Source organism: Syzygium oleosum, unplaced genomic scaffold (genome assembly GCF_021117445.2).
Source record: "Syzygium oleosum isolate NSW1041296 unplaced genomic scaffold, Sole_v2.1 Sole_v2.01, whole genome shotgun sequence".
Taxonomy (NCBI): Eukaryota; Viridiplantae; Streptophyta; class Magnoliopsida; order Myrtales; family Myrtaceae; genus Syzygium; species Syzygium oleosum.
The window spans coordinates 17460393-17483777 of NW_026607485.1; the positions used below are offsets into that span (position 1 = coordinate 17460393).

A 23385-nucleotide genomic window follows, 5' to 3' on the forward strand; every position below is an offset into this window, starting at 1 on the left:
TCCTGTTCAACATATTAGGCTAGTTGGATCCGCAGGCCGCCAATGGAGAGATCGTGAGCCCCACTGCCACGTCCGAGGAGGATTCCGGCGTCCAGCCAGTCATCGTTGAGATGGACACCGAGTCTGAGGGAGAGGAGCCGATGGACTGGGAGTCCGACATCGAGCCGGAGCCGGAGCCTAGGGAGCAGGAGCTAGAGCCGGAGGATAATTCCGGGGTGGAGTCAATGGACGCCGAGTCCGAGCCGGATTCGATGGACTCGGAGTCCGAGTAGTCTGACGATTCGTCCGAGTCCTCAGGATCCGACCTGGACTGGTTGCCTTAGGTTTAGCCTTGACCATAGTTAGTTAGGGCCGACACTATTTGATAGAGCCCTTTTTAGAGTTAGTGCTTGACCGCCCGAGCCACATACCCCTTTTTGAAGTTAGTGGTTGTTGACCCATTTTGGTTGGTGTATATTGCCTGGCAATGGATATTGTAAATCCCTCTTATTAATGCAAGTTGTATTTATTGCTATTATTGCTATCCTTGGTCATGTGGTTTTATTTTGTACGGGTGTGATGTTGCTTCCGCATGTGCATTGATGTCTGTTCTGGGTTTTGGGTCGGCGACGCGTCCTGGGACGTCGCACTTGTATCGACCTCGGTTGGGTTGTCGCGTGCCGTAGAGTTTGGGGCGTGACATCCCCTGTTGATTTGGTATTAGAGCAAGGTCAGCTCCATCCAATTCGGTCGAAGCCTGGAGTGATAAGGAGCGATGACCCTGGGTAGCTAATAGGGTGACTTGCGTGCTGCGTGTACCTCCGGATTGTTTGGTTTCTTAATTGATTGAGTGATTGAGGGAATTGACTCGTAAAGTGCAGGTACGGCAAGAACCGAGGTAAGTACACTCATCACTTTGGTTGAGACCTCTATTGCTCGTGTTTGGCTGCCTGCTGAGTGATTGATTGCTGTAATTCTATGCCTAGGGCAATAGACTGGTATAGTTTGGCCTAGGTCTCCAATTCCTGAATGGAATTATAGCAGGTAGTTGAGTAATGAGGAAAACCGTAGGGATGAGCAGAGGAATGGGGACAAGAGGTCAGTCGAGTGCCATGGGCCAAGAAGCAAGAGACCCAAGGCTTGATGAGGTCATTCGAACACTGCAAGAGATAGGAAATCTGATGGGGAGGCAGGCTCAAGAAAGGGCCGCCAATATTGCCGAGGCTGCAGCAACTGCTGCTGTGAATGGAAACCAGGCCAATCAAGGACAGGCCCCAGTAGCTGCAAATAGGCTGATGCACCAACTGGTAGAGCAGTTTCTAAAGTTAAAGCCGCCAAAGTTTGACAGAAAGGGTGACCCCGAGGCTGCGCCGCGTTGGGTTGAGGAGCTGGAGAAGGCATTCGAAGTTCTGGGGTGCACCGAAGCTGAAAAGGTGACATTGGCGGTGTATCAGCTGCAGGATAACGCCAACGATTGGTGGAAGGCCACTAAAGGCAAAGTATTTCCAGAGGGTACCGCCCAGACTTGGGCCGTGTTTTCTGAGAACTTCTATGGAAAATTCTTCTCTGAGAGCGCTAGGGAGAGGAAACTAGCAGAGTTTATGAGACTCCGCTAAGGCCAGATGACTGTGGATCAGTATGAGGCAGAATTTGCTAGGTTGTCTAAGTTTGCACCAAGGATGGTAGATCATCCTGAGGACAAGGCGCGAAGGTTTCGGGATGGACTGAAAGCTGACATTCGCAGTCAGTTGATACCGGTGAATTTGAGAACTTATGAGGACTTATATGAGAGCGCTCAGGCTATTGAGCGGGATCAGGTGGACAGGGCAGCCACTTCTGGATCACGGTTTGCCCCGACTAAGGACAACCACCGCTTCGGGAAGAAGCCGATGGCGGGAAATAGGCGATTTGTCCCACCCGTCAGAAAGAATGTCGGGAAGCCAAACCATCAGCAGAACCGATTTGGGGTGTGCTTTAAGTGCGGAAGTATGGACCACCAGATAAGGAATTGCCCTCAACAACGCCCAAAAGGACCACCGATGCAATCCCAACAGTCCCGAATTGGAAATCAGGCCGGGAATCCCCCGCTGGCTAATTTGAACAGGCCGCCGGCACAAGGACGTGTGTACGCCATGGGGCGAAGGGAAGTTGAGAATACGCCAGGCGTGGTCACAGGTATGGTTTCTCTCTGCAATCATATTGCGTATGCTTTATTTGATCCGGGGGCATCACACTCATTTGTGTATGCTCAGTTTGTTGAATTGGCTGGATTAAAACCTGTTTTGTTAGAAGTGCGGTTGTGTGTGACTACGCCATTAATGGATAAGATATGCATATCGTTAGGATGCCCGGACTGTGAGATAGTAATTGGTGGCATAGAAAGCAAGATAGATTTGGCTGTTATGACAATGTATGATTTTGATGTGATTGTGGGCATGGATTGGTTAGTCAAACAGAATGCTGTGATGGATTGCAGTAACAGGGTGATTCAATTTAGTCTGGCTAGACATCCTAGATTCGAGTTTGTAGGGAGTCGAGGAGGAACCTCGATCCCTTGGGTTTCATCTATAGAAGCAACTAAGTTGTTGGATGAGGGGTGTCAAGGTTACCTAGCAAGTGTGGTTGATTCGACGGCAGAAGAAGTGTGGCTAGAGGATATAGCAGTGGTGCGCAACTTTCCCGATGTCCTTCCCCAGGAATTGCCGGGATTGCCACCAGAAAGAGAAGTGGGTTTGTTATCGAGTTGGCCCCTGGGACTGAGCCAATCTCGAAGCTGCCTTATAGGATGCCATTGTCAGAGTTGAAAGAATTAAAGGTTCAGATGCAGGAACTGCTGGACAAGGGTTTTATCCGACCGAGTGTGTCTCCATGGAGAGCGCCAGTCTTGTTCGTAAGGAAGAAGGATAGGTCGTTGAGGCTATGTATCGATTACCGCCAGCTGAATCAGGTGACAATAAAAAATAAGTATCCCCTCCCAAGGATTAACGACCTGTTCAATCAGTTGTAAGGAGCCTCGGTATTATCTAAGATCGACCTAAGGACAGGGTATCATCAATTAAGGATCCAAAAGGAGGATATTCCTAAGACGGCATTCAGGACGAGGTATGGGCACTATGAATTCACGGTAATGCCGTTTAGACTAACTAATGCCACTGCTGCTTTCATGGACTTAATGAATCGGGTATTCAAGGAGTTTTTGGATCAGTTCGTCATTGTCTTTATAGATGATATTTTGGTGTATTCAAAGAGTCCCGAGGAACATGAGGTACACTTGGAAAAGGTCCTACGAACGTTAAGAGAGCATGCACTATATGTTAAGTTTAGCAAGTGCGAGTTTTGGCTTGATCGAGTGGCATTCCTTGGACACATAATTTCCGAAGAAGGAATCTCCGTGGATCCGGCGAAGATTGAAGCAGTAACGGATTGGCCAAGACCGACGACAGTTATTGAGGTTCGAAGCTTCTTAGGTCTGGAAGGTTACTATCGACGATTCGTGAAAAGATTCTCAGCGATAGCCACTCCATTGACAAGGTTGCTTAAGAAGGAGATGAAGTTTGAATGGACGGAAAAGTGTGAAGAGAGTTTTCAGGAGTTGAAGCAGAGATTGACGACTGCGCCAGTGCTAACGATCCCTTCAGGACCGAGAGGATATGAGATTTATAGCGATGCTTCGCTTAAGGGATTGGGATGCGTGCTAATGCAACATGGAAGGGTGGTTCTTATGCATCGCGACAGTTAAGGCCTCATGAGATGAACTACCCGACTCACGACTTGAAACTGGCAGCAATCATTTTCGCACTTAAGATTTGGAGGCACTATTTATGTGGAGAAAGGTTCCAGATTTACACGGACCACCAGAGTCTCAAGTACTTATTTTCTCAAAAGGAGCTAAATATGAGACAGCGTCGTTGGATGGAGTTGCTGAAGGACTATGACTGTGACATTTTGTATCATCACGGAAAAGCCAACCGGGTAGCGGATGCCTTAAGCCGGAAATCGAGCATCGCGCAATTAATAGTCAAAGAGTGGATTTTATTGGAAGGAGCACGAGACTCAGAGTTTAAGTTCGAGGTAGGACACCTCTCCAGTTTGGTGGCGACGTTAAGGATTGAACCAGAGGTGCAAACCAAAATTTAGGCATTGCAGTCTACGGACCCTGAGATTCAGAAGATTTTGGAGATGGATGGCACTAAGAGGAAACCGGACTTCCAAGTGTCCGAGGACGGAATTTTGAAGTTTCGAGGACATTTGTGTGTGCCCAACGATTTGGAGCTTAAGGAAGAGATTTTATCGGAAGCTCATAGGAGCAATTATAGCATTCACCCGGGCAGCACGAAGATGTACCAGAACCTTCGACAGCATTATTGGTGGAATGGAATGAAGGTAGATGTGGCCAAGCATGTGGCCAAGTGTTTGACGTGCCAACAAGTGAAGGCACAACATTGTAAACCTGGTGGAATGTTGCAGCCATTGGAAATCCCAGAATGGAAATGAGAGCATATTACAATGGATTTTGTAACAGGATTACCAAGAAGCCAGAGGGGACACGATTCTATTTGGGTGATAGTGGATAGGTTGACTAAATCGGCGCACTTCCTGGCAGTGCGAAAGGACTTCGAGCTAGAAAGGTACGCAGATTTATATATGCGACAGATTGTCCGACTGCATGGAGTACCGGTGACGATCACTTCGGACCGTGATCCCCAGTTCACCGCTAATTTTTGGAAAAGTCTACAAGCGGCCCTAGGAACAAAGTTGCAGTTCAGTACGGCCTATCATCCGCAGACGGATGGCCAGTCTGAGAGGACCATTCAAACTTTAGAGGATATGCTGAGGGCATGTGTATTAGATTTTCAGGACAAGTAGGAAGAGCAGTTGCATTTGGTTGAATTTGCCTACAATAACAGCTTTCAGCAGAGTATTGGGATGGTACCGTTTGAAGTACTTTATGGCAGAGCGTGTAGAACACCGTTGTGTTGGGATGAAGTGGGAGAAAGAAGTGTAACGGGTCCAGAGTTAGTTCAGCAGTCGATGGAAACGGTAAAGACTATTCGGGAAAGGCTAAAGACAGCTCAGAGCCGTCAGAAGAGATATGCGGACCGAAGGCGTAGACCGTTGGAGTTTCAGGTTGGTGACCACGTATTCCTTAAGATCTCACCGATGAGAGGACTGTCTCGGTTTGGCAAGAAAGGAAAGCTGAGTCCAAGGTATATAGGCCCGTTCGAGATTTTAGAGAGGATTGGAACATTGGCTTATCGTCTCGCCTTGCCGCCAAATTTATCGCAAGTTCATAACGTCTTTTACGTGTCAATGTTAATGAAGTACGAACCGGATCCGACCCACGTGCTTAATCATGAAGTAATAGACGTGGACGACAGGGTGTCGTACGTGGAGAGACTGGTGCAAATCGAGGTCAAGAAGGAGCAGGTTTTGAGGAATAAGATGATCCCGTTGGTCAAAGTTGTTTGAGAGCATCACAGGATAGAAGGCGCCACCTGGGAGAGCGAAGAAGTAATGCGACGTCAGTACCCCCATTTGTTTGAGTAGTCGGGTATGGGTTGTAAATTTCGAGGACGAAATTTTTGTAAAGGGGGAAGAGTTGTAACATCCTGAATTCGACCCACTTTTGTGATCAATGAAATGGATGGTTATTTCTCATTTCGTTTTAGTAAGTCTCTCCCGGAACTGATCATTCTCGGGATACTGACCAATAGGGAATGGCTAAATAAAATAACGGTACGTGGACCCAAGAACTCGACCGCGAATCAAGTCCAATTCCGAGAAACGACGAGGAAATATTTTGTGCCAATGTGGACCGATCCAAGGAGGGTGACTGATTTGGTTTAGTCAATGACGTACGATCGGAACGCGGGTGATTCCGCACGACCGAGAGTACGCGTGGCGAACAATTCCAAACTTATTCCGAACGATCGCGACCTCCGGAACTAGTGATAAATCCTCACGTTCTCTTGGAAATCGAGACCGTCACGACTCGAGTAATCATAAGTCGATACGCGTAACCCCTAAACAGCCGCCCGTTAGTGAGAGACGCTAAAATCGCATTTGAGCGAAATTGATCGTAGAATTGAATCCGGACTTAAGTGTCGAATTTCACGGACGTACGCGACTATTTTGCAAGGACAACGTCATATAAGTGTGGCCAATTATATTTAGGATCGGGTTGGTCGAAAAATGGAATTTCAAACCGGAAATGGAAAATTACCGAATTGCCTCTAAGCCCTGAGTGTTAATTCCGAATTTTGGAGATTTTATTTGGTCTAATCAGCCCCAATAGTGCCGAAAATCCTTGGACATTGGTGCCCCCATCACTCTTTCTTATTCCCTAAATGTCCCTAGATATTTTGTGTGAGATTGATTCTTGGCCATTGAAAGTGGATTGATTTGATGGGTCTTTGAATTATGGCCATTAGATTAGCTTGTGAGTGGAGTGGGTAAGATGGTACTTGCTAGGGAGTAGTTCACCTACCCCACTCAAGCCTTTTTTGGATAAGACCTCTCTCAATCTCTCTCTCCTCTCACTCTTACCATTTAGCCGGCCAACCCTCCCTCTCTCCATTCCTCCCTTCCTTGGCCGTGAGGAGCAGCCACCGCCGAGCAGCCACCATCGCCTGCCGGTGCCGAGCAACGTACGCCGCCGTCCAGCCACCGCCGCCTGCCGGTGCCGAGGGCCGTACGCCGCCGTCCAGCCATCGCCTCGCCTCACCATCACCACCCGACCGTCTCTCTCTCTCTCTCTCTCTCTCTCTCTCTCTCTCTCTCTCTCTCTCTCCTCTCCGTGGCCACCACCAGCCGCCTTGGCCGTGTAAAGGTCAGCCCGCCGGAGCGCCGCCGTCCACCGCCATGAGGACCGCCGGAGCGCCGCCGCTGAACCGGCTAGGACCAGCACCGTCCAGCCCATTTTCTCCTCCTTGTTCAGCCACTTTTGAAGCTTAAAACCTAGTGAGTACAAACCCTAACCATTAATTAGGCTTATGTGCACTTTAGACAAGTTTTATGGGTTATTTAGGGTATTTTAGGGGTTGATTAGTGGCGGATGATTAGGGCTGACTTTGTGGCTAATTTGGTGGTTTAGTGTGATGATTTAAATGTGATTTGGTGACCTAGAATGGGTTGGTTGCTGGCTGTTCATTGTGGTCTTGATTTGGGCTAACGTGTGGATTATTATGGGTGCATTGTGTGGGCTGAGTAGTGGCTGATTATGAGGTGATTTGGATGGCCTAATGTGATAATTTGGAGGTGGATTAGTGGCCTAGAGTGAGCTGTCTAGTGGCTGTTCATGGTGGGCCGAATTGGGCTATGTGTGATTAATTTGTGGTTTAATTGTGAATCGCCGAGCTTGCCTTGATTTGCCCATGTAGTGGCCGAATGGTGCATGATTTGGGGTTGATTGTATAATGCCATGTTGAGTGCTTGATGTGGCCGATTGATGAGAGGCATGTGAGCCATGGACTTGTGCATTTCGTAATGGCTAAATTGCGTGTTTTCATGTGTCAATTATGTGACGTGGCTACTTTGATTGAATTAGTTCGTTGGGCATATTAAGATGCGAATGGAACATGTGTGGCATTAATTGAGCATGTGGCCAAATTAAATTGAGTGCCCAGGGTGAATTTCACGAATGCCGAGTGTGGACGTTATGGCCAGGAATTATGCATATTAAGCATTGGCATGACATGTGCATTATGTGAGTATGCACGATTGGCATGAGCATGTGATCACCTAAATCGGTCTGATGCGTTTTACGCGGGGTTCAGATAATAATTGGTGGTATGAGTAAGTGTGATCACATAAAGCCCTGATGCATTTTACGTGGGGTATTGAACCTATCCTGATGCGTTTTACGCGGGACGATACCCGGACTACCGGAAGATGGCAAACCTGATGCGTTTTACGCGGGTTGTGTCATGAGCCCGATACGTTTTACGCGGGCTGAAGATCGATCTCAAATTGTTAGACCTGATGCGTTTTACGCGGGTCGGACCTGATGCGTTTTACGCGAGTCGGTGATTAAATGGAAATTGGCAAGTGTGCAAGTGTGCAAGTGTGCAAAAGTGCATCGATGAGACATGAGCATGAGTATGAGCATGAGCATGTGCATGACATGCGTCGTGGCCAAGTGATATTACGCGTATGTCATGGTTGGATTTTGCACTATTATTGTTATTATTATGTGCCTAACCTGCAGGGTCAATTATATGTTGGATTTGGGCCGAGGGCCTAAGTCATGTGATTACTCAATTGTGTGTTTAGTTGATGCTTGTCCGGGAGGTGCATGTTAGCCTAGTTTAGGATTAAGGGTCCTACTCGCTGAGATTTATTCTCATTGTTGTTTAAACCTCACTTTTCAGACCCCCGACCCTGAAGATGGTAGATGCGCCGCTTCGTTTTGGTATCCCGTATCGTATAGAGCGATCGGTGACTGAGCACCCCGTAGGGAACGGGGAGTCTTATGTTAGGTATTACAATATAGTTTGAGTCAACGAGGGCGGGCCACATTTCCGAGCCCATCCTTATCTCGCTTGGTGTTTCCGGGACTAGTTCGGTACTCATGGACCTCTTAGGACCTTCGACGTCCCGTTCAACATATTAGGCCAGTCGGATCCGCAGGCCGCCGATGGAGAGATCGTGAGCCCTGCTGCCACATCCGAGGAGGATTCCGGCGCCCAGCCAATCATCATTGAGATGGACACCGAGTCTGAGGGAGAGGAGCCGATGGACTGGGAGTCCGACATCGAGCCGGAGCAAGAGCCCTTGGAGCAGGAGCTAGAGCCCATGGAGCAGGAGCTAGAGTCGGAGGATGATTCCGGGGTGGAGTCAGTGGACGCCGAGTCCGAGCCGGATTCGATGGACTCCGAGTCCGAGTCGTCTGACAATTCATCTGAGTCCTCAGGATTCGACCCGAACTGGTTGCCTTAGGTTTAGCCTTGACCATAGTTAGTTAGGGCCGACACTATTTGATAGAGCCCTTTTTAGAGTTAGTGCATGACCGCCCGAGCCACATACCCCTTTTTGAAGTTAGTGGCTGTTGACCCATTTTGGTCGGTGTATATTGCCTGGCAATGGATATTGTAAATCCCTGTTATTAATGCAAGTTGTATTTATTGCTATTATTGTTATCTTTGGTCATGTGGTTTTATTTTGTACGGGTGTGATGTTGCTTCCACGTGTGCATTGATCTCTGTTTTGAGTTTTGGGTCGGCGACGCATCCTGAGACGTTGCACTTGTATCGACCTCGGTTGGGTTGTCGCGTGCTGTAGAGTTCGGGGCGTGACAAAGGGTCTGCCATATATGCTGGGGGCTCTATCAACATCAGGGAGCCTAGAAAAAGAATGATAAGTCTGTTAAACATGTTGTAAGTTAATTCAATGATTACTCATTTATGGACAAAAGAACACTACAAGTGCCATAACTTGTGTACGGCGCTCACTTTGGTGCCATAAGTTTTTTTTGGATCACTTTAGTGCTAAAATTTTTGAAAAACGATCACTTAAGTGCTAAAATTTTTGAAAAACAATCACTTAAGTGCCAACTCCGGTGCCGTACACAATTTTTCGCCGAAAATCCGATGTGGCATTTTTTTTATTAATTTCTGAAGCTGACGTGGCTCGCCGGAGATTGGCACTTAAGTGATCGTTTTTCAAAAATTTTAGCACTGAAGTGATCCAAAAAAAACTTATGACACTTAAGTGATCGTTTTTCCTCCGACTTGGCACCAAAGTGATCCGAAAAAAAGTTATGGCACCAAAGTGATCTCCATACACAAGTTATGGCACTTATAGTGTCCTTTTTCCCTCATTTATATTTATATTTTGTAGGCAGATGAATTGGGGACGGAACTGACATTTATAGCTACATTTGAACGCACATTTCAGAAAAAAAGATAAGACATGGACTGGTGCTCGAGTAAAAGCTATTAAGGTATGTAAAGTTATACTTTGTAGTTATATATATGAAGTTTTTTTTATTTTTATCTATATTGTTAATGTAGGACAAATATGATGAATTTGTAATGAGCACTGCTGCTAGTGGTGGTGATGGTGATGGTGATGGTGTTGCTATGTCCGAGCCATCGGTTGACAGTATGGCATTATGGGTGGAGGCATCGGGTGGAATGAGAAGAGGTCAAATATTTGGGATGGGATCCTTGTCAAGGATATACACAACGCCGGCTGCTGCAACTTCATCCTCTAATGCGGCTTTTTTTAGGAGGACTCAACACGAGGAGCAAATAACCCAAGAATTGAACCAACTGAAACATTTACTTGTACAGAATGACGAAGAAATAAGAGGAGTGAAACAACATTTGCAATTGATCATGCGACACCTCAACCTCGATCACGATGACGTTCCTCCTGTACCTCCCACTAATCCAGTAGGTGATGGGCACAATGATGAGCGACACAATGATAATGATATTGCTAATGATAATGATGATGATCCTTGCTAGTTAAAATTTCCAAACTCGAGGGTAAGCTTGCTTCAGCATTATCTATTTATTTATAGGACAAGTTATTAGTTGTTGCATTTGTTCAATGAACATGTATCGATTCTGTTAAAAGTTCAACAACTGTTTTTGCACATGTACATGAGAGACAATAGACTAATCAAGCTAATGCTCGGCTATCTCTCTCCATTGTTCATGCACGCACGTGCATTCTAGGAACAAAGTTGCTGGGACCTGAATTACTTGGCATTGATTCTTTGAAGAATCTTTGGAATGATCATGATGCCATATTGTGTTGTTATCTGTTATTTGTATTACTCGAAATTGTTAAAAGTGAATTTTGCCATGTATGTAATTAGGAATGATTAATGACGGTCTTCCTTTTGGTTTGGCAGTCTATTCCAGTTTTCGTCTTTGCAAACTAGGCAGGACTTGACATATTAGAGACCACTTTTGGTGGCTTTACAAGATATCACTTTGGATTAGATATTTGACGAGTCAGTTCACAGAGAATTGTGCCCTAGGTTCACTAAGTTAATGCAAGAGGTACTTCTATCATTCTTTATGCTACATGACAATAAGCGTTCGGTTTGCATACATGCCCTCTGGAATTGGTCTTTTATGTGAGCATAGCCTAATATATTCTTTTTTGAACACCCCTCTTTCTGCTGTTGAATAGATATGAAAAAATTAAGAGGGGTTAGGAGTTTGATATTGTGATGTTTGCGCTGCAGATGGACAGGACTTCGATTCTTGGAGACACTATAGACTACGTGACTACGTGACTACGTGAAAGAACTTCTTGGCAAGATCAACAGTTAGCAACAAGAGAGCGAACTGGATTTGAATCAGTTGAATTTGTTGGATCCTCTCAAGGATTTTTCATACAAATTTAGTGCTTTGTTTCATTTCTTTCTTTTTTGTGTTTGTTCTTGTCTTGACTGTGATTCTATCAATGTTAAATATAAATTCTATAATTGCTGTTAATTAGATTTCAAATCGAAATCGTCCCTAAACAACATTCGTCGCAGACTTCGTTGCTAAATTATTCATTATAATTCGTCGCCAAATTCGTTTCGGAACAATGTTCGTGGCAAAAGTCAAAATTTTTCGTGGCAAATTAATGACGAATTTTGCCACGAATAAGTTCGTCGCAAAATACTGACAAAAAAAAAATTTGGTGGCAAATTAGCCACGAATTTTGCCACGAAATGTGTTCGTGGCAAATTACCCACGAATTTTGCCACGAATAAGTTCGTCGCAAAATACTGACAAAAAAAAATTTTGTCGCAAATTAGCCACGAATTTTGCCACGAAATGTGTTCGTCGTAAATTTACGATAAATTTTGCCACGAATAAGTTCGTCGCAAAATACTGACAAAAAAATTTTGATGGCAAATTAGCCACGAATTTTGCCACGAAATGTGTTCGTCGCAAATTTGCGATAAATTTTGCCACAAATAATTAGCAAGGATTTTTGCCACGAAAAGATTTCGTCGCAATTTCGCGACCAACAAAAAAAAATTTTGAAAAAAATAGCGACGAATTTTGCCACGAATACAGTTCGTGGCAAATTAGCGATGATTTTTGTCACGAATATTTAGCGACGAATTTTGCCACGAATAATTAGCGACGAATTTTTCCACGAATACAGTTCGTGGCAAATTAGCGACGAATTTTGCCATGAATACAGTTCGTGGCAAATTAGCCATGAATTTTGCCACGAATAATTAGCGACGAATTTTTTTTCATGGCAAATTAGCCACGAATTTTGCGACGAATAATTAGCGACGAATTTTTTTTCATTGAAAATTTGCGACGAATTTTTTTTCATCACAAATTAGCGACGAAAATTGAAATTTTCCGTCACAAAATTTTGCGACGACCTATTAGCGAAGAATTTTTTTCCGTCGCAAATTCGTTTAGCGACGAATTTTTCCAAATTTTTCGTGACAAAATTTGTCGCTAAAACCAACTTTTTTTGTAGTGCCTCTTTTTTTTTTAATTTCAGCTCACAGCTAACAAAAAGAAAAGCTATTATTTTTAGTCAAGATTATGAGCCCAACTCAGTATCAGATTCTGTCTCTTTCGCAAGCGCGTCCACATCTGCAAATCAATAGGGTTTACATAATCTTTCTATACATATGATTTCTTTATATCTATTAGTTTAAACTTTTAAGTTGGACTTTTTAAAGATGTGATTGTAAATAAAAAATAAACTTTAATAAAATTTGGTATGAATTATCTTGCTGAGGACATCAATAATTACAATAGGTACACTAAGGCTCCGTTCGTTTGGCGGAAAATATTCTCCTTTTGAAAAATATTTTCCCGGAAGTCATTTTCCTGAAAAATGTTTTCCCGGAACATAATTTTCCGGTATTCGGCGATCAATATGAAAAAGTTTCGGAAAATATTTTTCACCGGCGACAGGCGGCGGCGGCGGTGGCGGGCCGGCGGCGGCGGCGGCGGGGGCGGTTGGCCGGCGACCGGGAGGCGGGCGGGCGGCCGGCGACCGGGCGGCGGGCGGGCGGCCGGCCGGCCGGCAAACCGGCGGCGGCGGCGGGCTGCTGCCGGCGGCGGCGGCGACGGGCAAGGCGGCCGGCGAGCGACCGGCGGCCAACGGTGGTGACCGGCGATCAACTTCCTCTCCCACGGAAAATATTTTCCCTCCCATAGACAATTTTATCTTCAATTTGGGGGAAAATGATTTCCTCTTTGTGAAAAGAGGAAATCATTTTCCTCAAAACAATGAAGGATTTGGGGGTGGGGAAGGAAAATGTTTTCCCACGGAAAACATTTTCCGCCCCCGAACACCGGAAAACGCGGAAAATATTTTACGAAAAAATATTTTTCCGCAAACGAACACAGCCTAAGCATTATCGATTTTTGCTGATTTGTTACTTAAAAAGTCGTCTTATGATCGTAAATGAGGATTGAACGTGTGTAGTGGAGCACCGGTAATCTTTTGCTATCTTGCAGGTGAAGATGCAACTGGAAATTGCAAGACCATCATGAGCTGCCCTCCTTTTGTCTCTTTCCAAGCAGGTTCGGGCACTTTTAACCCCACTTCTTCGTTCCCCCCTCCGTATTTGTTATTATATTATATAGTCGTAACATAAAATAATAAACCACACGAGCAAGCACAAAAGTGTGCACGCCTTCGCTCACGCTCTCGCTCGAGAGGCAAGTCGTCGACGAGAGCTACTCGCTCGGGAAGTCCCTCACGAGCAAGCACCTCGTCGAGCTCGCGTCCCGGGGCACGCAGCGGAACGCTGTCAACGTCGTGCTCACCTCCTCCGACGTGGCCGTTGAGGGGTTCTGCATGAGCCAGTGCGGCACCCACGGTTCTACCGTCGGTTCCGTCAAGGTCAACGGCCTGAGCTCGAGGTTCACGTACATCTGGGTGGGCAACTCGGAGACGCAGTGCCCGGGGCAGTACGCGTGGCCGTACCACCAGCCCCTGTAAGCCCGCAGAGTCCGCCGCTGGTGGCGCCCAACGGCGACGTCGGCGTCGACGGGATGGTGATCAACCTCGCAGGCCTCCTCGCCGGGACAGCCACGAACCCGTTCTCTACCGGATACTACCAGGGCGAGGCGGGGGCGTCGCTAGAGGTGGCGTCGGCGTGCACCGGGATCTACGCCAATGGGGCGTACCCGGGCTTCGCCGGGAACTTGCTGGTGGATGAGGCGACAGGGGCGAGCTACAACGCGCACGGCGTCGACGGGAGAAAGTACCTGGTCCCGGCTCTCTACGATCCGTCCACGTCGTCCTGTTCGACGTTGGTGTGAGGGAAGTGGAGACAGATAGAAAACGATGACGTTTAGGCTACCAGATTGATTCATTCATTTGTTCATTTGTTTTTAGTTGCTCTATATGATTGTCAATATAGTTAATGGAAGAGGCAAACCACTTTTATTTGCTACAATTATGCGCCAGTACCAAGCAAGCGGACTAAGCCACTCTTAATAAGAGGATTTCAGCTCTTCACTCACACTAATCAACAAACTAAGCGGGCTAATTACATCATTTGTGGAAGAAAAAACCATTACGTAGTGAATGTATGCTCTAATTACTTATTAAATTAATTATTGGGGGAACAAATGGAGGAGCTTAGATCGAGGGAGCCAGAGAAATCCATTACTATTACTAGTATAATCATTGGTTATGGTTGAGGGAAAGTGGGATGAGAATTCCGACCTTTCTTAGTGACAATGCTTTATATAACACAAATGTTATATAACTAATTGTCGCGCCGCGTTTTTTTTTTTTTGGGACTTTTGGGGTTTGCGCGCTAAGGAGGTATTTTCGTGTAAGGGTCTCTCCCAAATCATAGTTCACGTGATAGCGGATGGTAATTTCCTATTTGGTCTAAGTTTTTAATTTTGGAGTCGCCACTAGTCATTATTGATAGGTAGACTAGAAACCTAATCGGGGTATGGGAGAAATATCACGATTCTACAAACTAGAGATTCTGAGTACGGGGACTTGATTACGCTAATGATCCTAAATTGAGATCCCTAACGCCTTTTTGGTACTTAAGAACGATACGATGTCTAACGTGTCATGCGAGTTTCCAAGGCTTACCCACTAATTCTATCCATTCTAATCGTGGGGAAAATTAATCAAGAATTAAATGCGCAATCAATGCCAATCAAATCAATCAATCCTAAATGGTCTCTAAAAATGAAAATCAATCAAAACATTCAAACCCTAATGAAGTCCTAGAGGCTTATTCATTTCATGATTTGTATTTTTTTAGGGTTTTAGGGTTTTTTAGGGGTTAAAACAAGCTGAATTTGAGATTTTCTAAAAATGCCACTTGGGCACTTCCAAAAATTCAAATTTCACTTTCTAAGGTTGGCCACAGTGTTTTTGAACCATTCTGTGAATTTTTGAAATTTTTTATTTTTTTTTTTGGAAATTGAATTTATGAGAATTTCATTAACCGAGCTGAATTTGAGATTTTCTAAAAATACTACTTGGGCACTTCCAAAAATTCAAATTTCACTTTCTAAGGTTGGCCACAGTATTTTTGAACCATTCTGTGAATTTTTTATTTTTTTGATTTTTTTTTCGGAAATTGAATTTCTGAGAATTTCATTAACTAAGAATTGATTTTCATGATTTTCTGAAAATTTTTATGAATTTTCCAACTTTTCAATTTTTTTAGTTTTTCTGAATTTTTTCAAATTTTTTATTTGTATTTTCTAAATTTTCTGAATTTTTATGAATTTTCTGAAATTTTTTATTTTTCTGTGAATTTCCTATTTTTCTGAATTTTTTCGATTTTCCAAAATTTTTCTGAAATTTTTTATTTTTTTATGAATTTTTATGAATTTTTTTATTTTTTTTTATTTTTTTATTTATTTTTAAAATTCCCGCTGAAAAAACGAATCGAACCGGCCCGGTTCAACCCGGTTCAGCTTGGCTGAACCGGGTCTCACCGACACCGGTCGCCGGTTGTCTTCTCCGGCGAGCTCAGCGCCAAAACGGCGCCGTTTTGGACATTTTTCATTGGGGCATTACATCGAGCACCTAAGGTGCACAATTCCAAACTTAAAGTTCTCAAGGCCGTGACTTTGAGCTCATCGCCGATGACCTTCCGGCGACTATTTCGCCATTTCTTTTGATCCATTATCAAGTTCATGTCATCCTTTATCGAACTAGACTAATTGGATGACCGTCAGGCCATTGCCGGCCGGCGAAAAGCTAGTCAGAAAAACCTAAATCATCACTAACCTAAGCTAACATTCTCAGACTTCAAATGACTAATCTAATCGCCTTAGCCATCTAAATCGTTCTAAAACAATATTCAAAACATCAAACAAAAATCAGGAATCACTGACTTGGATGTTTTTAAGGCCAAAATGAAGCTTCGGCAGGGGGTTCTCGAGCTCCAGCGAGGTTCAACAACGGTGGCCGAGGAGGTTTATGCTCATTTTCCAATTAACAATGCAATCAAACAATACCAAATGTGATTAGAAACGGATTTTAAACATCAAGGACCTCAGAATCATCAAAGAAATTGCAAGATTGGCAATATGAAGCTCAACTTCATTTTCTGAGAATTTGGAAAAACCGAGGTAATGATCGACGTTCACCTGCTTTGTTTGATGACCAAATGATATCTTTGGGCTGATCGGAGTCTTCAAATATGTTCCCTGACACTTGTACTTTGAACTGATGATCTCAGATTAGCTTGAATACCTCTGGATGTGCTGGCCGGGCTGAAGTTTCAGGCTATGGTGATCAGTTGCTCGCTGGTCGTCTCAGGTGAAGAGGTTCACCACTTGAGCCGATTTGCCGGCGCTTTTCGACCGGAAAAGCGCCGATCGCTCGGTTCAGGGAGCCTCAACTCACGTCGTTCGCTCTCTCTCTCCTTCTCGCAATGCTTCTCTCTCTCTTTTTCTCTCTGGAATTTTGTCAAACACTTCCTCCTCGTCCCCTTCAGTTTTTTCTTGTTTTTATTGATTAAAATTCCCACCCAAAATCAGTTGCCACCGCCTTCCAATCGGTTGTAATCGATCTCCGACGACAGCTCTAGATTTTACAACTGTCAATCGGGTTAAACATGTGTTTATTTGATCGGCTTGAGTAGGTGAAGTGGCGGGGTCGAACTGCTTTTTTTTTCTGGGTTCATTGTGCTCTGGGTGAGCCGGGCGAAGAAGACGAGTCGTCGGGTCAGGTCGGGTTGACCCGGTCGACCCGGAAAGCCCGGTTTTGATGAAAAATCCAAATTAAGCCCAATTTCAACCAAATTTTCAAAATTGAATTCCTCATCACATTTTGAACCCACATATGTAATTTTCCCCAATTTTTGTCATAATCATGTCCAAGATTTTTAAATTTTTGTATTCGGGTTATCAGGGTTTTATTCAATTTGATGTCTTAATGACCTGATTAGGCAAAATTGGTGCCAAAATTGAACTATGCACATCTGATTAACCTTAGAAATGATGGTCTCATGGGTCGACAATTTCAAATTAGGCACAATTCCCAATTTGGACTCAAAATTCCTAATTTTCAATTGAATTTTGGGGATTTTTTATTTCTATGACAAATTGTGCAATTGGACCGACCATTGTGTAATTCACGGTCCCGGAATCATTTTTTGTGAAGACACTATGACTTAAAAATGACTAGAAAATATTTAATTGCATTTTTGGTTCAATTCGGGTTTGATTTTGCCCAATTTTATGAAAAACACATACCCGATTGAAATTTTCCAAAATTGATGATGTATTAATAAAATTGGATTTAAAAGAAGACTAATGACTATTTTTATGGAATTTTCTAATTCCATTTGCTATTTTTCTTGATTTTCTCACTTATTTTAACTAAAAGTAATTAAGGAAAAATGCAGGAAAATGCTAAAAAACTTATTTTTGATTTAGGTTTCTAGGCTTGGCCAAGATTCCTAGTCCTAATTTTGAGATTTTTGAAAATATAAAAAAAATAAGCTAAAAATCAGGTGTCAACACTAATCACTGATCCCAATTGATTATCGCTTGATGGTGTAGTGAAATTATTGCTTTTAGGTGCTCAACATCGTGGAAATGGTTAGGTCATTACAAATTATTTTAGAGACTAATGTGTAGCTTTTCGATAGATTTGCCCATATATGATTCGATGGGGAAAGAGACTAATCGCGGAGTTTAGATAAGGTGTTACTCTCCTCACATACCTCTCGGGAGGTAAAGATCACTCATCTAGTAGGCCAGTGTTGTAGGGAGATACACTCACTCATCTAGTAGGCTCGTATTGCTCGGAGATAGAAAATCAATCAAAACATCCAAATTGTGACATTCTGAAATCCGACCCACTTGGGATTTATGAAATGGGTGATTTTAGGGACGTGCTTGTAGTTAGATCTCGCCCGGAACTGATCACTCCTGGGATACTAACCAATAGGGAATGGATAATTAGGGATTTAAATTCGCACGACCAAAGAAACTCGATCGTGAACCGACTTTTGACCATAAAAATTGTCGAGGTGACATTTTGAGCCAATGTAGGCCGATCCAAGGATAGTTAGGGATCAATTCGCCGCTGTCATACGAGTGGATCGTGGGTGATTCCGCTTGACCACGAGATGAGTTGATGAATGACCCTAAACCTATACCAAACGATCGCGCCCATCGGAACTAGCGATCGATCCTCGCAATTACGTGACCACCAAGGTCGTCACGATCCGAGTGAACTTAAACGTGGCTTGATTCAGTATCGGCCACGGGTCGAGTGTGTGAATTTCCCCAAAGCCTCCCGTTAGTTTGAGATACGCTCAAGTTACGTTATTTAAATTTACTCATTAATTAGAGACCAAGTTTGGGCATTGGAAATTTCGAAGGTCATGACAGGATAATTGGACGACGTTGTTATTAGCACGGTCAGCCTCAGATTTGTCCGGATTCTTCAGAAAATTCGAAATTTGGCAAGAAATGAAAAATGACCGTTTTACCCCTAGGACTTTGTTAAGGCCAAGTATAATGTGAGAGGGGCAATTTGGTTATTTCACACCAACTTTAGAGATAAAAATTTTTGGATAATTTTGCCCATGGAAATTTTGTGAAATTTCAATTTTGCCCTTGGATATTTTTTGTAAGGATTAATCTTGGCCGTCGATCTTAGGATAAGGTTTAATCGTGACCATTGATTGGAAAATAGAAAGGGGGGTAAGATGGTCATTTGGCAAGGGGATTAGACACCAATTATTGGCCATCTAACCTATTTCTTCTCATTTCTCTCTCTCCTCCTCATTCTCTCTTTCTATCGCCAATCTCTCTCCCTCACTCTCCCTCTCGGCCGAACCTCCTCCTCCTTCCACCATGACCGTGGCCAGCCAGCCATCGCCACCGTGCAACCGCCGTGAAGGATCGCCGTCGTCCGGTCGTCCTTGAAGCCGCGGTCTCACCACCATCACCACCGCCGTCCCTCTCTCTCTCTCCTGTTTTTCCCCCTCACCGAAACACCATCACCAGCCACCCTTTTTCAGCCAAGAGCAACCAAGAAAGCCAGCAACCAATCGCCGCCGCTCGTGACTGCCGGTGAGTCGCCGTAACCCTTACCGCTTGTCGCCGCCGCCGCTGCTGTTTGCTCTCTGTCCAGCCACCGTTGAGGCCTAGATTTCGCATAGGATCACAAGTAAGTGATACTCTAACCCTCGCCTAGGATAACGGGTAATTTCGGGTTAGTTCGGGCCCGTTTTAGCAAGTTTTAGGGGTTATTCGTAGAGAAATGGTTGGACTGATTTGGCTGAGCTGTTTGGATGAAATTGTGATGATTTTTGAGGTAGATTGGAGGTTAGAATTGATTGATTTTGTGATTGGAATGATTACGAGTGATTATTGTGGCTTATTGCGTGAAAAACGGGCCTAAATGTGTCGTTATAGTGATTTTCTGTGGTGACCGAATCACTGTTCATTCTGTGGCCGAATTGATACATATTGGTGATTAAGATATAGTACGTGTTGGTTTGGGGTTGTCGGTAGAAGTACGACGCTCGTGAATGGTGAAATTTGGCTTAAAATGCAAAAATTCGAGTTAAATTGTGCACGTGTGAATTGAATTGGATTGGCTGGAAATTGGGCATGTTTGTGTGCCAATTGAGCATGTGAAATGCGTGAGGTTTGATGCGTGTATGGGCTGAATTGGATCGGTTGGTAATTTGGCATGTGGTGTGTCAATCGAGCATGTTCGTATGATGATCGAACGTGTGAATGGGTGAAAAATTTATGTGATATGTTGTGCATATGGTCACAAAAGTCCCTGAGGCATGTAATGTAACGCGGGGAATTGAGCTGTCCTGAGGCGTGTACTTTAACTCAGGACGATGCCCGGTATTGCCGGAAGACCGCCAACCTGAGGCGTGTACGTTAACGCAGGTTGTGCCGTAGGTGGAGGATGTTGAGCCTGAGGCATGTACCGTAACGCGGGCAAGAGACATAGCCTGAGGCGTGTACTATAACGCGGGCTAAGGAGTGTTCTGAATTTGAGGCGGTCATAAGTGAACCATGAATTGAAAGTGGACCTGAGGCGTGTACTGTAATGCGGGTCACGGGCAAGTTTAATGAGAATAATGTGGTGAGACATGAACGAGTGTGTGAAATGCGGAATTAGAAATGCCATATGTTCGACTTGTGTTTGAGCATGAAATTAATTTGGAATGTGCTTGTGGTTGGGATTTATGTAATTGAGGCTAACGTGCGGAGGGTAGGCATTAAAAGCCAGGTAAGTGCAATTGTGTGCCTGTTATGTGGTTGTTGAATGCTATTGTGTTTGAACTTGTCTGGAGGTACGTTTTAGCCAAGGTAGGGTTTAGGGTGTTGCTTACTGAGAAGTGTTCTCACGGTTTTATTTAAAACCATTGAGCCGATCGAAGTTCCAGTGGAGTCGGGAGAAGAGGACAATCCGATTGAGGTCAATGCTGAGCCCAAGTCTTCAGAGGAACAGACTGGCATCGACGAGACTGATTCTGAGTAGACCTCTCTAGAGCGAATAGGGGTTAGTTAGAAGTTAAGGGTTGGACAGTTTTGAGAGGTGCCCCCTTTTTGGTGGTAGTATTAGTCTACCTGATGCCGCTAGTCCCTTTTTGATATCGGCAGTTGTCAGTGCGGAGGGTTGATGGTTGCGATGGTTTGTATTGAATATTGTGAATATAGTGGGTGTAATGAAGTGGTTGGTTGCTGGTTGTGATGGATTGTAATGGATATTGTATATATCGCAGTGCAAATAAGCTTTTTGGTGGTTTGGTGATTTATTCCTCCCTGTTACCCCTTTTCTAATTCTTGTCCGGGAGTTGTTCTCGTTTCCGCCGTGATCGAACTCTGATGTGTTGGTTTGGGTCGGCGACGTTTTCTGGGACGCCGCACTAATTCGATCGAAGAAGGATGTCGCGAGCTCGAAGGAGTTCGGGACGTGACACAAACCCTAATTAAGCTCTAGAAGCTTATTCATTTCATGATTTACAATTTTTAGGGTTTTATGGTTTTTTAGGGGTTATAACCCCTGAATTTGAAATTTTTTTAAAAATGCCGCTTAGGCACTTCCAAAAATTCAAATTTCACTTTCTAAGGTTGGCCACAGTGTTTTTGGACCATTCTGTGAATTTTTAAAATTTTTGAAATTTTTTTATTTTTGATTTTTATTTCGAAAATTTCATTAACCGAGAATTGATTTTTATGATTTTCTGAAAACTTTTATGAATTTTCTAATTTTGCAATTTTTTATTGATTTTCTAGATTTTTCACGTTTTTTTATTTGTATTTTCTGAGTTTTTATGAATTTTCTGAAATTTTTTTTAATTTTTATGAATTTTCTATTTTTTATTTATTTATGAATTTTCTAATTTTTATTTGTTTTTCTATGAATTTTTACTTTTTTATTTATTATTTTTTAAATTTCCTGCCGGGAAACGAACCGGATCGGTCCGGTTCAACTCGGTTCGGTTTGACCGAACCGGACGTCGCCGGTCGTCTCTTCCGGCGACCCCAGAGCCAAAAACGGCACCGTTTTGACTATTTTTCTCTTAGGCATTTTGTCAAACACTTGGTATGCATAATTTCCAGTTTAATGTTTTCAAGGCCGTGACTTCGGATCGGGATCCGACGACCTTCCGGTGTGATTCCGGCCATGTTTTTGGATTCTACATTGAGACTGTATCATCTACTATCAAACTAAACCAACTAATTGGCCGTCGGACCATCACCGACCGGCGAAAAAGTCGCCGAAAAATGCTAATTCGTTGCCAACCTAAATCATGCTCATCAAAACTCAAAATCCTTATTCTACTCGCCTTAACCGTCTAGTTCGGTTCAAATCAAGGACAAAAAAACATCAAACAAGGTCAAGTAAGCTAACTTGAATGGCCCTATGGCCACGGCAATGCTTCGGCAAGGGTATCCGAGTTCCGGCGATGAGGTTTCAATGGTTGACCGATTCGATTTATGTGTTTTTAATGTCCGAAATGCAATCAAACAATACCAAAAATGATTAGAAATTAGTTCTGAACATCAAAATGCCAAGATTCATCAACGAAATCACATAAACATTCATATTAGGATTGGAACTAAATTCTGGGAAATTTTGAAAAGAATGACTATAAGCCAACTTTACCTTCTTTGTTCGATGATCAGGAGGAATTGATGAACTAATTCGAGACTCTAGAGTTGTTCTTTGATACTTGATATTCACTCTAGTAGCTTCAGATTCGCCAGAGTATCTCTCAGCATGCCGGACGAAGCTCGTTTTCAGAGCTTCGTGGTTGACTGAACCGAACCAATTGCCAGAAGGGAGATCACAACCAGACCCTGATTTGCCGGTGCTCCGCCGTCTAGGGCGGCGCCGATCGCTCAGGTAGGGGACCTCTAACCTCTTCTCTCTCTAGCTTTCTCTCTTTTTCCTCTGTTTCTGTCTCCTCTCTCTCTCTGGCATTTCATCGAACACCTCCTCCCTTCAATGTTCAGTTTTTCCAGCTTTTTGTTCATCAAAATTCCTGCCCAAATTCGGTTAGAACCGACTTAGAATCGGTTAGATCGAATATTTGGTGCCAGCTGGAGATTCTCCAACTGGCTATTTCAATTTTCACGTGTTCAATTGCCCAAAATAAGTTGGCAAAGGCATGGGTTTGATTCAGTTTTTAACTAGGTTTTATTGTGACTCGGGTGAGTCGGGCGAAGAAGATGACCGACCCGGGTCGGGTCGGGTTGACCCAGTCGACCCGGCAGACCCGGGTTGGTCAAAACTCGCCAATTAAGCTCAAATTTGACCCAATTTTCAAAATTAAACCCCAAAATTGAATTCCTCATCACATTCCAAACCCAAATATGTGATTTTCCCCAATTGTTGTTATAATCATGTCCAAGATTTTCACATTTTTGTATTCGGGTTAATAGGTTTTTGTTCAATTTGATGTCCTAATGACCTGATTAGGCAAAATTG

At 43.9% G+C, this 23385-nt stretch overlaps 1 pseudogene; it reads left to right on the top strand.

The window, feature by feature from the left end:
* The first annotated feature begins 11043 nt into the window (after positions 1 to 11043).
* On the top strand, positions 11044 to 14374 carry LOC130134918 (protein PHOSPHATE-INDUCED 1-like; annotated as a pseudogene).
* The last annotated feature ends 9011 nt before the right edge of the window (positions 14375 to 23385 follow it).